The following is an 11,674-nucleotide window of genomic DNA, read 5'->3' on the forward strand; positions in this document are numbered from 1 at the left end:
AGATTACCACAAATGCCACTGAAATGTGGGGAAATCTATGTGTGTGTGTGTGTGTGTGTGTGCATGGCGATATTTTCTATGTAATGAATGAACATAATCTAGTATTACCCATTAATTTCTTATGCCAGTCAGTTTTCATCAGGAATACCACAGATGTCACGAAGTTGATTAGCCAACTCAAAATTCAGTGAACGTGGTTATCAGCAATTTGATATGTTCAGATGGCTAGTGTGGAGGATATCATAAGATCTTGACAAAATCAGAGGACAAATTACAGCTGCAAGCAGGGATGAAAAGACCTTGGCACCATTAGAGAGCAAACAACTAGATGTCTCCTGTGACTTTTGGCTGAATCAATGACACCTATGAATCCTGCAAATGTCATGAAAATGGCATAAAAGTTTTAGGACTATCTAACTCTGCCTGTGTCCACTATGTATTGCTAGAAATCACCCTTCAATTATATGTGATGTTGTAGTGTATGATGTGGAAAAAAACAACCTGCAAATGTCATGTACCGACATTATATAAAGCAGTTGTCACCAACCACCATGCCGCCAAACAGTACTGGTGAGAGGATGCACTGCACGGTGGAGTAGCACTACCTGACATACACTGCACAAAGGAGGTGGCTACCAACCGTGTATACACAGCCATCATTGACACTTCTCAGACACTCACCTTGTGACTCTGACTGGTTCTGTTGATTCGCGTGGCAAATTCTTTCAAACCAAGACACACTGGCTGCAACCACAGACAGTGTATTTTTTTGATAATAGATTGGTATCTTATTCTACATTCAAATCATGATGACTATTTTAACAAATATAACAAAATAGTTGTACATACTACTAATTTAACTTTGTCATTATAAAACAAACCACCTCTCATATGCAACATTACAACATCAGAAAAATTAATTTCCTTATTTCAGAAACACACAAATAATAACTAATGGCTAACACTAACACCTCTGGAATACTATTTTTTTCTTTACCCCATATGGTAATATTACCATTGTTTTGTGTGTGAACACTTATGACAATTCCTAACACCCTAATCACCATAGAAGTTGTATACAAAAGGAAACAAACACGTATGTAAACAACATTTATTAAACAAAGACAAATAACAAAACAAACACAAATTCCTCAGACTCCTGCCACATCTTCTCCTCCTCCTGCCACCACACCTTCTCCTCCTACAGCAAATGACATAAACAACACAGGCAAATAAATTATTACTTCAATTACACTCACATATAAAGGCACAGCTTGAATGAAACAAAGAATCTCATTATAGTCTTTTGCCTCTCTTCCTGTCCCTCTCTGAGCTGTGAAAGCTCAAAGACGGACAGGAAGAGACTAAATAAGCTGGTGAAAACGGCTGGTTCAGTCTTGGACTATCCTCTGGACACCATTAATAAGGTGGGTGAGAGGAGGATGTTAGCTAAGCTGACATTAATTATGGACAACCCCTCTCACCCACTACATGAGACTGTGGGGGCCTTAAGCAGCTCCTTCAGCAACAGACTGCTTCACCCACGGTGTAAAAACAAACTCTACTGCAGGTCATTCATTCCAACTGCTGTCAGACTGTTCAACACCTATAACCCTTAACATAACACCATAAGCAACTACTTATCTTGCACTACTTACACTTCTACCGCCGCCATCTTGTGCAATTATTCTGTGCAATAATACCAATAATAATATTTTCTTTTTTGTAAATATTCATATTCATACACTGACTCTGTTTATTTTAAAATACTGCATTTAAACACTATTTATTTATGCATCCAACCTCAACAAGCCAATATTCTGACAGTTTATTTAAATTTATAAATCTGTATGTGTGTCTACCTGCTATTGTGACAAGTTAATTTCCCTGATGTGAGATAAATAAAAGTCTCAAGTCTAAACTACCACATTTACAACTTACCCTCCTCCAACACCTCCGCCACTCCTGCAACAAATAACATAAACAACACAGGAAAACACATTATAACAATTCTATTACACTCACATATAAAGGCAAACCTTGAATGTAACAAACCACAACATTTACAACTTACCCTTCTCTACCTCGATTACCACCTGTAGCACTTCTACATCAGTGACCTCTGCAAATACACACAATCATAGTGTTAGATGAACTATTTGACTTTTTCTCACACTCAATTACAGGATTCCTACACATTTTCTAGGTAAAATTCAAGCACTTTAAACAGTAATTTTCTAATTTTTCCAGCACCTTATTGCGAGTGTAAAATACATATGTACAGGAATATATATACTCATGTTTATTTTTCATTCAGTTTTTATCACAATTATGTAGATTGAATTATGCTATAAATGTCACACAGCGGTGAAGTTGTCTCGTCTTAGGTGTTTTGTCTCGTGTACTTCCTGTTTTATTTTGAAAATTCTAACTACCCTCTCGTTTCAGGTCACTTGCCCTTCCTCATGTGTCCCTGGTCTGACATCACCCTGATCCCTGATTGTTTCCACCTGTTCCCCATTACCCTTCTGTGTATTTAAGTCTGCGTCTCCCCTTGTCTTGTGTCTAAGTATTTCGTTCTGCCGTGCACCCAAGCCCTTCGTCCTTGCCACAGTCCAAGTATTTGAATTCATGTTGGGTTTTTTTCTGTTTATTCATAGCCTCAAGAAGAGTAAATTTTGTTTGTTAACTTTTTCAAGCGTAGTTTAGTCTCGCAGTTTTTGTAGCCTTTTGTTTCCTCTGGTAAGAGTGAATTTGATTTGTTTAAATTGTATAGCTTAGTATGCTAGAGTAGTTTTGTTTCATAGCCTTGTGCCATCCTCATTTTTGAGTGATTTTCTGTTGTACTTTTTTACCTAGTATTTATCAGTGTAGTTTATTGCAGTCTTTTATTTTGCCTCGTAGAGAGTGATTTTGTTTTCTCCAGTCTTGGAGTTCCCGCCGTTGGTGTGGTTTTCTTGTGTGGTTTGTTTCCTTCCTTAGATAGAAAATTATCAGGTTATCTTGTTTCACAGCCTATTTCTTTGTCACCCCTTTTTGACGCTGGGATTTCCAGAATAAAAACCTGTGAATCTATACTTGCTCTGCATCTGAGTCCTCTTTCTAGCCCAGGTCTGACAATAAACATCCAAAATTATGTTTCATCAAAGCAAAAGCTTAACACATTCAAGGAGTACACAAAGTTTTATCCAAAAAAATGTAAGCCCTCTTCAAGCAAACTTGCACCAAGACAGACCTGAAAGCACCCTGTAATTTTCTTTTTGGACATACATCTTTATGTTACAAAATGTCTAACCTATCTGTAAGAACTATTGGCTTGCCATCTAATCCATAGTTGCCAACTCTCCCGATTCACGCGGGAGACTCCCGCTTTTTAACCCTATCTCCCTCGATGCTCCCGGTCAGTAATTTCTCCCGTTAATCTCCAGATTTTACAGTAAAGGAAACAAGTAAGATTGTGTCCCTATATTTGTTGCAGTATCTGGCAACCCTGGCCTGCCTGTGTGGATGAGCAGGTGTGTGATTGTTCCTGATAAATCCCGCAATCCGGCTTTTCCGACCTGAAAATGAGGCTCTCGTGAATCATGCAAATCCGTTTTTCTTTTTTTTTGGGGGGGGGGGGGGCGTTGCGCAAGGCACGGTCGGTCGGGTATTGATAAACATAATGACATTTGATTTTGATGATGGCGTGATTTTTGTCGGTTTAATATCACGAGCGAATGGGGAATTTAAGTTGCACACAGTGAAAGCACCACACCCCAAGTTATCTTGAAATCGATTATTATTGTCATTACTGCTATTTGTACCGTTGAAGTTGAGTGACTGAAATCCTCGTCATCCTATTCAAAGGCTGCAACAGGCGACTCATCGAACCGGGGTGAAGTTAGTTTCAGTTTGGATATTCTGTGGCTATCGGGTCCAGCTGAGACTTTACTGAGGTTCTCCCAGTGTCAGCAGCAGGAGGACGGTCAGCTCACTTTACACTGAATCACTGAGACTGATTTAGGGACCGTCATTAAATTACTTAGCATAAATAAATTAATACAAAATAACTGCTGTTTTTTTAGAATATCTTTCATGTCATGTGACCCAGTGACTCCAAACCAGCTGCAGATTGTATCAGTAAACTGGACGAGTAAGACACCTATTGTTATTGTATTTTAGTGCTTCCTCTATTTAATATGAATATTAATATGCAGAAATTATGATGAATTATGATGATAAATATTATGAATTATTTCTCAATAGCTTCCATGTCATGTGGCCCACTGACTTCTGAAAATAAAAAAGTTCTCTAATGCTCAGGATGTTAACATATTTTCAAGCAGCAATGTCAGCTTCTACACTATTTTGTCTCATGTCTTAGATTCTGATTCTGAAATTCTGAAAATGATTTTCTTTTCAAAAATCTCACGAGTAGGTGAGATTTAAAGGGTCATTTTTCAAAAAATTTTCCGGGGGGGCATGCCCCCAGACCCCCCTAGTGTTGCTAGGTTATCAACTCAGAGCACAGCTGCTATAAAAAAAATTAGGGGAAACACTGTTCTAAGAATTTTGGACATGTGTTGTTTAAAATACAAGGCAAGAAATTATGACAAATAAATCGCACACCTGGCGAAGGAACCTTGTTACTTGGGCCGATACACCGATGAAAAAAATCTCCCTATTTTTCACAACCCAATGTTGGCAAGTATGTCTAATCTGACTTGGATACCTGTCTGCTATTGTAAGTAATGAAAAGTGGAGACAAGTGAAGATTCCCTTTTCACATTTAAAGCTGTTACAGATATCAATGCCTGATGTGACATTACAGAGACAAACTGAAAAGTCATGTTTCAGACTCTGGTGTTAATCAACTGGTGTGAGTCACTCGTCTGCTGACAGACTGTCAGCAGCAGGAAAGATGCGCTGTACTGCAAAGAGCGCTGTTGGCTTATTCATCAAAGCTTATTAATATTGAACGTGTCATCAGTCCTAGTTGCATCAATTCCCACCTTCTCCTCAGCCATACTTCTCTATTCCTACCGACTGCGTGTGTGACGATACACACACAGGCCATAGATAACAGACACAGTCAGGCAGTAACCTCATGACATCACATAATTTGATTAATGCTGCGTTAATTATTATTTAGCGTTTTATGGTTTTTATATCAATTACATGCATTAATGCATATTTTTTTTTCAGTCTTAACACGTTAACTTTGACAACATTTTATCTCATTTCCTGTGTAAAACCGCTAATTTAGCTAACGTTAACAGTTATCATATACAGAGTGTTAATGTGCAGCGTTGGCCTAACTTACTCAAAAAGTCTAAACTTACATTTCATGTGACTGGAGAGCGCAGCCATTGAACAAATCTGTCAATTCTCTTACTGATTTTATTTCTCCACGTAATAAACAAAATATCCACTCTGATCACAATTTTATGAAAGACAGAGTTATAAAGTCAAGCACTTTCAAGCATTTACACTTAAATCCAAGCATTTCTCAGACCTTGAAAACACAACATTGAAATTTGAGCATTTTCACAGATTTCAAGCAGCCGTACAAACCCTGACTTTTCATGTACTTATACTGCTGACTCATATTAACTGAACTTACCACATCGAGCTGCCATCAACTCCTCCTTCAACTTTACATTTTCAGTCTTTAACTGCTGGACTGCAGTCTCACACTTCTCAGTCCGCTTTGCGGACCATGCCGCCTGCTGCCTGAAGGCACGATTTTGTCGCAGAAGGCGATCAATCACTTTCATCGCCATCTCCCCCGCCTGCTTAAAGAGCTGTCCTCTTGGAACAGCCTCATCCAAGCATTGATACTGCAACACACACACCATACAAACATTTCACCCACATACATAAACATTACCTGTTCCTTTTATTTCAACTATACACATAGACACTCAAACCTACATATGTATTTTTCTTATCTTTTTATGACTGCTTACAGCTACTAATGTATCTAACAATGTTACTGTAATGATAAATGACTTAAATATAGAATCTGGGTATATAATGACAACCTTCAGATATAAAAATGTGACAGCTATCTAGCATACTGTCAACTTGTTTCACTTTAAATATGGACATGAACTCCATTATAGATAATTCAGAATCACTAATAGTTTATTGAAATCTGAGGGTAAATTGCTTGTTTTACACTTGCTACCACTCGAAGTCTAAATTATCCAGAAATGTCACTATATATTTACACACACACACAGAGAGAGAGAGCAGGCTTATAATAGTTGCCTACTATAACTTCAATTTCTTTTTAACATTTATTATATTTTATTATGTCATGTCATGAGTTATACAACTTCACTCTGAAGACAGATACTAACTACCAAGTAATTTCTTATCTTAATTTGCAGACTTTCTTCATTTTTGGCTTCATTATTGTTATTATTAGTACTTTGATCATAAAGGTAGTGTTTATTCACACATATGCCACATTTACATGTCAGAATCTGGTTATTGTAAACACAGCTCCAATGTTTAACTGTCATTTATCATCATGTCTGTCATAACCCTAGTGACAATGAACACGCAAGTCCCGATTTAATACTTACAGACATCAACTGCATTTCTTTTTTAAATTGCATGGCTTCGGAGTCGTCCACTCAAGTTAGCTTTGACGGTGACTCCGGGAATGCCATGTCTATATTTACAGTATAGAAATACACAACCCATTCAAATTTAAATATCAGTCAATCACAGCAATAACCACACACGTTTTGACATTACTTGTAACATGCAATTTTTCCATTTATCATCCAACAGTAGCGTTAGCATGCTTTAGGTAACGCTACATAGTTAACGAGCTAACCCACAATAACTTAGACCATCCATACACTCTTTCAAAACAATGTATGAATACTATATCAACTACCTTGACATTTGTCGGTACCAGCAATCGCTATGCTACTTGTTTACTATTTATATGATGATATTAAATGTATTGGTACAGGTGAATGGCAAATGCACAACCTACCTCATCCGAATAACCTGAGATTCTGGCGGTTACCGCTAATATTGCACAGGTGTAACATGGGAAGTCGCGCCAGATATCACTATGCCTGCTGGGAATTCACGTACATTTTAACACAGGGAAGCAGCGCGCCAACGTATTTCTATTCACCTGAAGTCCCTGAATGCCTCATGACATTTTGTGATGTTACTATTACAAGTCCCGACTATCGCTAACAGAAAAACATTATCCCGAATTCATCGTAACAGGTAGATTGCTGATGTCGCATTCACCTGTAACAACACACCTAATATCAGCATATTAAACATAAACAACAACCATATAGCCACTATGTCAAGCTAGTTTATTTAATACTCAAACATTATTTTCTGTACCTAACGTTAGCTACAACCTGATAAAGCTACTGGTGGATTAATACATACAAGTGCATGGTACAAGTCATGTCATGTGTGTTGTTAGCAGGGTTGGGAGGGTTACTTTAAAAATGTAGTCCGATACAGTTACTAATTACCTGTTAAAAAATGTAGTCAGTAACGTAATCCAAGTACCACAATATTAAAGTAATGTAACTTGATTACTTTAAGTTACTTTTGGATTACCTCAATGCACATGCAATTAAAGACTTCCTCCAAGGAACACATAAAGCAAATTAAATATTTGATTAATTGTAGGGTATGTTAGATTTATTCAGTTTTATTCATTGACTACTAACTATTCAGCTGTATTCAAGAATTACATGACATATTACAATAATAATAATAATAATAATAATAATGGTAACAGTTATTATTAGTGTTATTGTAACTACTAGGCCTATTTCTAGTAATAGCAGTAGTAAAACACCCCCACTTATAGGATGTGTGTCACTTATTTGTCCCCCAAAATTACCCATACAATTTCCTAATATAATCATGCTATTTTAATACCTTGTTGTGATCTAAAGTGATAGTGACCCATTTCAGTCACTGCAGGTGTTTCAGGCAATTTTGTAACGTACAAGCCTCACAAGGTGGCAGAAGCTACATTTCAAGTGTCTATGGGGCCCTCGCAAGTCAACAAGATTTCCACGATGAAGTCCGTGCAAATGTTCCACAATAAAAGCCTACTAAGCTATTTATGCTGGAGGACTTTAAATTTGAGACGGACACAGGAAGTGTTAAGTTTTTATTAACAATGTCATGTCTTAATTTTAACAGGGCAAACGGGAGCGAACCAAAACGAGACTTCAAAACTACCAAAAAACCTAAACACGTACCATCCCGGTCACCAGCAGCACCACCCACAGACCCAGTAGTAGTACCTAGTAGCAGCAGCAGCAGCAGTAGTAGAAACAATGACAGTCCGAGTGTGGTTAACAGGCTAACTAATGTTAACTTTAGCTAACAGAATGTCTGTGTAGCTAGCTAACGTTCGCAGTTTCGCTTACCATTAAATGTTTCTTTAAATTAGATGTGGAGTCCTTGGACGATGGCAGTGTGTGCACAGCTGGGAGGCATAGCTTGCACCGTGCAGTGATGTTGTTCCCTCTTACTTCTTTAGAAACAAAGTAATGGCGAAATTTCCACGCAGTGAAAGCATTTTTTTCTCTAGCGCTCGAGTCCATAATGAGCCGCCTGGCTTCACTTGAGAGCAGAGCGTCGTTGTGACTGACTTGTCTGAAGTGTAGTAATGTGTGCACGCGTGCATACGGCATTGCCGCATTGGCAAGTGTTAGATTCATTCACTCACATTTATTCATCATTTATTATCATATATTTGAATTGTAATCCAACTAATAATCCCAATTTTTTTCCAAATGTATCTGTAATCTGATTACGTCTTTTTTTTCTGTAACTGTAACGGAATACAGTTAGTTTTTTTGTATCCTAATTACGTAACGCCGTTACATGTAGTCCGTTACTCCCCAAGCCTGGTTGTTAGTGATGTTATGGATTGATAGGTAATATTCTGTCTCGCTGTGAAGCGTACGGAGCTAACATACACAGCTTCCGCTTTGTCTCATTTCAAAACAAAAGCACGTGATTCGAAATACATTCAAAACGGCTGCAATTACACAAGTCATTGCCATCAACTTTATAAAGAGGAATCATACAAACTGCTATCAGCTAGCTACCAATCACTAATGTAACGCTGTTGCTGTGATGAAAATGATAGTTCAATATTGAAGCTGTGTTTACAATAACCACATTCTCACTGTCCTTGAAGCAGCCATTGAGACAGCAGACATGGAGAGGCTCTGGGGTTTATGTCGCTGACCAAAACTCTGCTCGTAGGTCAGCTGAGAGAACTGAAAAGTATGTTTAAGATCAGCCTGCCTTTATGAACACCTGCCAGCCACTAGCATGCAGCTACAACCCTGAGACTGATACTGGTGGACCTCGTTCTGACGCCTCAGATTTGGGAAGGTTCAGATTCGTAGATTCAGAGTACTTTATTAATCCCCGGGGGGGAATTGTTTTTGTTCCAATGCTCCGTGCAAAGTAGAAATAGAAATACAGCATGAATGGAAACAAGCAATAAAGATGAAGATGTAAATAGAAATAAAATATTAAAGTAGAGATTAAAATAAAATAAAATATCGAAGTAGCCAATGAAATACAAATAAATAATAAATAGTAAAGTATACAATCTGAAATATATCCAATATACAATGAAATGGTTGTAGCGTTATAAATGAAATGAGAATGAATAGTTATATTGTTTGTTTCGTTTTCTAATGTAAACATAACATCTGTGTGAGTAAAAAGCAGCAACTTTAAAGTTAGCTGATTGTGATAAATCCTTTTAACAACTACACTGACTTTTTTTAATCTAATGACTAATGATACAATAATGGAGACAAGATTTGACTAAGTCTACAAATCAAGATAATTAACTACAACTTCCAGTGAACCTGCTTCCTTCTCTTTTATCAGTGAAGTGATATTCCATGACATAACATTATAAATATGATATTGTATACAATAACATTTCATGATGAAAACAAAATGAAGTTATTTTAGGCTTCTATTAGGAATATGCATAATTTAGTTATATTATTATGAATTTTCTGCATATTTGACTGGTAGCAGGTGTAACAAGCAATTTAAACTCTGGGATCAATAAATTATTTCTGATTCTGATTCTTATATAATGGAGTCAGTTGTACATATTTAAAGTTAAATAAAATTCGTAGTTCACAGTATGGTAGACAGATGTCACATTCACATGTCAAAATGTTGTCATTATGTACCCAGATTCCAAAGTTCCTTTACGTGCTTCAGGCTTTCGATGTTATTGCACTTACTTGTTTGTTGAAGTTGATTGTATTCTGTCCGGTTGATAATGTTTGGATTGTGTGAAAGCATACATGTGTTGGCTGTGAGCTCTAACATGCATCAAATATAGCCAATAAACTAAAAGGTAGAAACAAACAAAACATACACAAATATCACTCAATTGATTGCGATATCCAAAAACTAGCATTGTATATTGTGTCATTATTTTTGTCCAGTATCAAACACAGAGCAGCGCAGTAAAAGACTGTGTGCTTTTTCAGCACTCACTGTTTGCTTCCATGCCTGCATGGAATTACTGACATGATTATAACAGCATGTCCTCAACAGCAGATTGTGACATTTCTTATGTATTTAAATGAGGAACTAATAATTCACTAAAAATGTCTCCAACAACTACTAAGATATTACAAAAATACATACATGGGTTGGGTGTCTACCTTTATACTGGAAAGATAAGGAAGAGGTGACTTTTTTAAATAACACTTACATATTTACATTTGTTTTGACAGTGTGATGTGATGGTGCATTCACACCGGTTTGAAAAGCTAGGCAAATTACACTCAACTGCTTTTACAGTCAAACAGTGTAGTTGTCTCATTATTTTTTATTTATTTAGATTTCAGGGAATTCTTCTGACTTCAGCGACATTATTTAATACTTGCAGGAGGAGCAGATGTAGGAAATCTTGTTGGCTTTCAGCTGATCGTCGTATTTCAGATGTAGGACTTACACTTTTGGCTGTTAAAGCCCAGAGGGACAAGCACAACAGCAACTCCCCCATAAGCTGCAATTTCCTCCTCTTCAGCTTTCATCGTGCAGCAGGCGACATCTCACATCCCATCAGTTAATCACTTATTCTCTGTACGGGCTGGATTCTCTGTACTTTTTCCTCTCCCAAGAGAACCACTGTGCTTGACAGAGTGGTGGCACACAGACTCCCAAGAGCAAACAGAGTATAAGATGGAACTTCCATATCTGTGCAGTGAACACTGTTTTAGCACAAAGGTGACATCATCCAGTGTTTTAAAAGCATTAGGGGAGATTGAGCCTACCACTGTGCGAGAAGCTAGAAGGTTTGTGAGGCTACTGGAGGATGATACGCAGCTTCTTCCTGAAACTATTTCATTGCATCATGCCTCATGTGCACATTCTCTTCAGCCAGCTCCAGAGGCGGAGCATCGACTCAGTCTTTGTCCGGGGAATCATGCAGCAGTTCACAGTTTTTCTGACTTCAGCGTACATTATTTCAAACCGGCAATAGCAGTCCATCAGGTATGAAGCAACGACTTCCTCAGCGGAAGGTGTTGCTTGAGCATGCCCTGACAGCAGCATGCATCGACGGCAGCATGCCCCGACGCGCGCGGACTGCGAGGGCCCGTTCAACGCTGCTTGCAGCTTTAAT

The sequence above is a fragment of the Sparus aurata genome, unplaced genomic scaffold, assembly GCF_900880675.1.
Source record: "Sparus aurata unplaced genomic scaffold, fSpaAur1.1, whole genome shotgun sequence".
Classification (NCBI taxonomy): domain Eukaryota; kingdom Metazoa; phylum Chordata; class Actinopteri; order Spariformes; family Sparidae; genus Sparus; species Sparus aurata.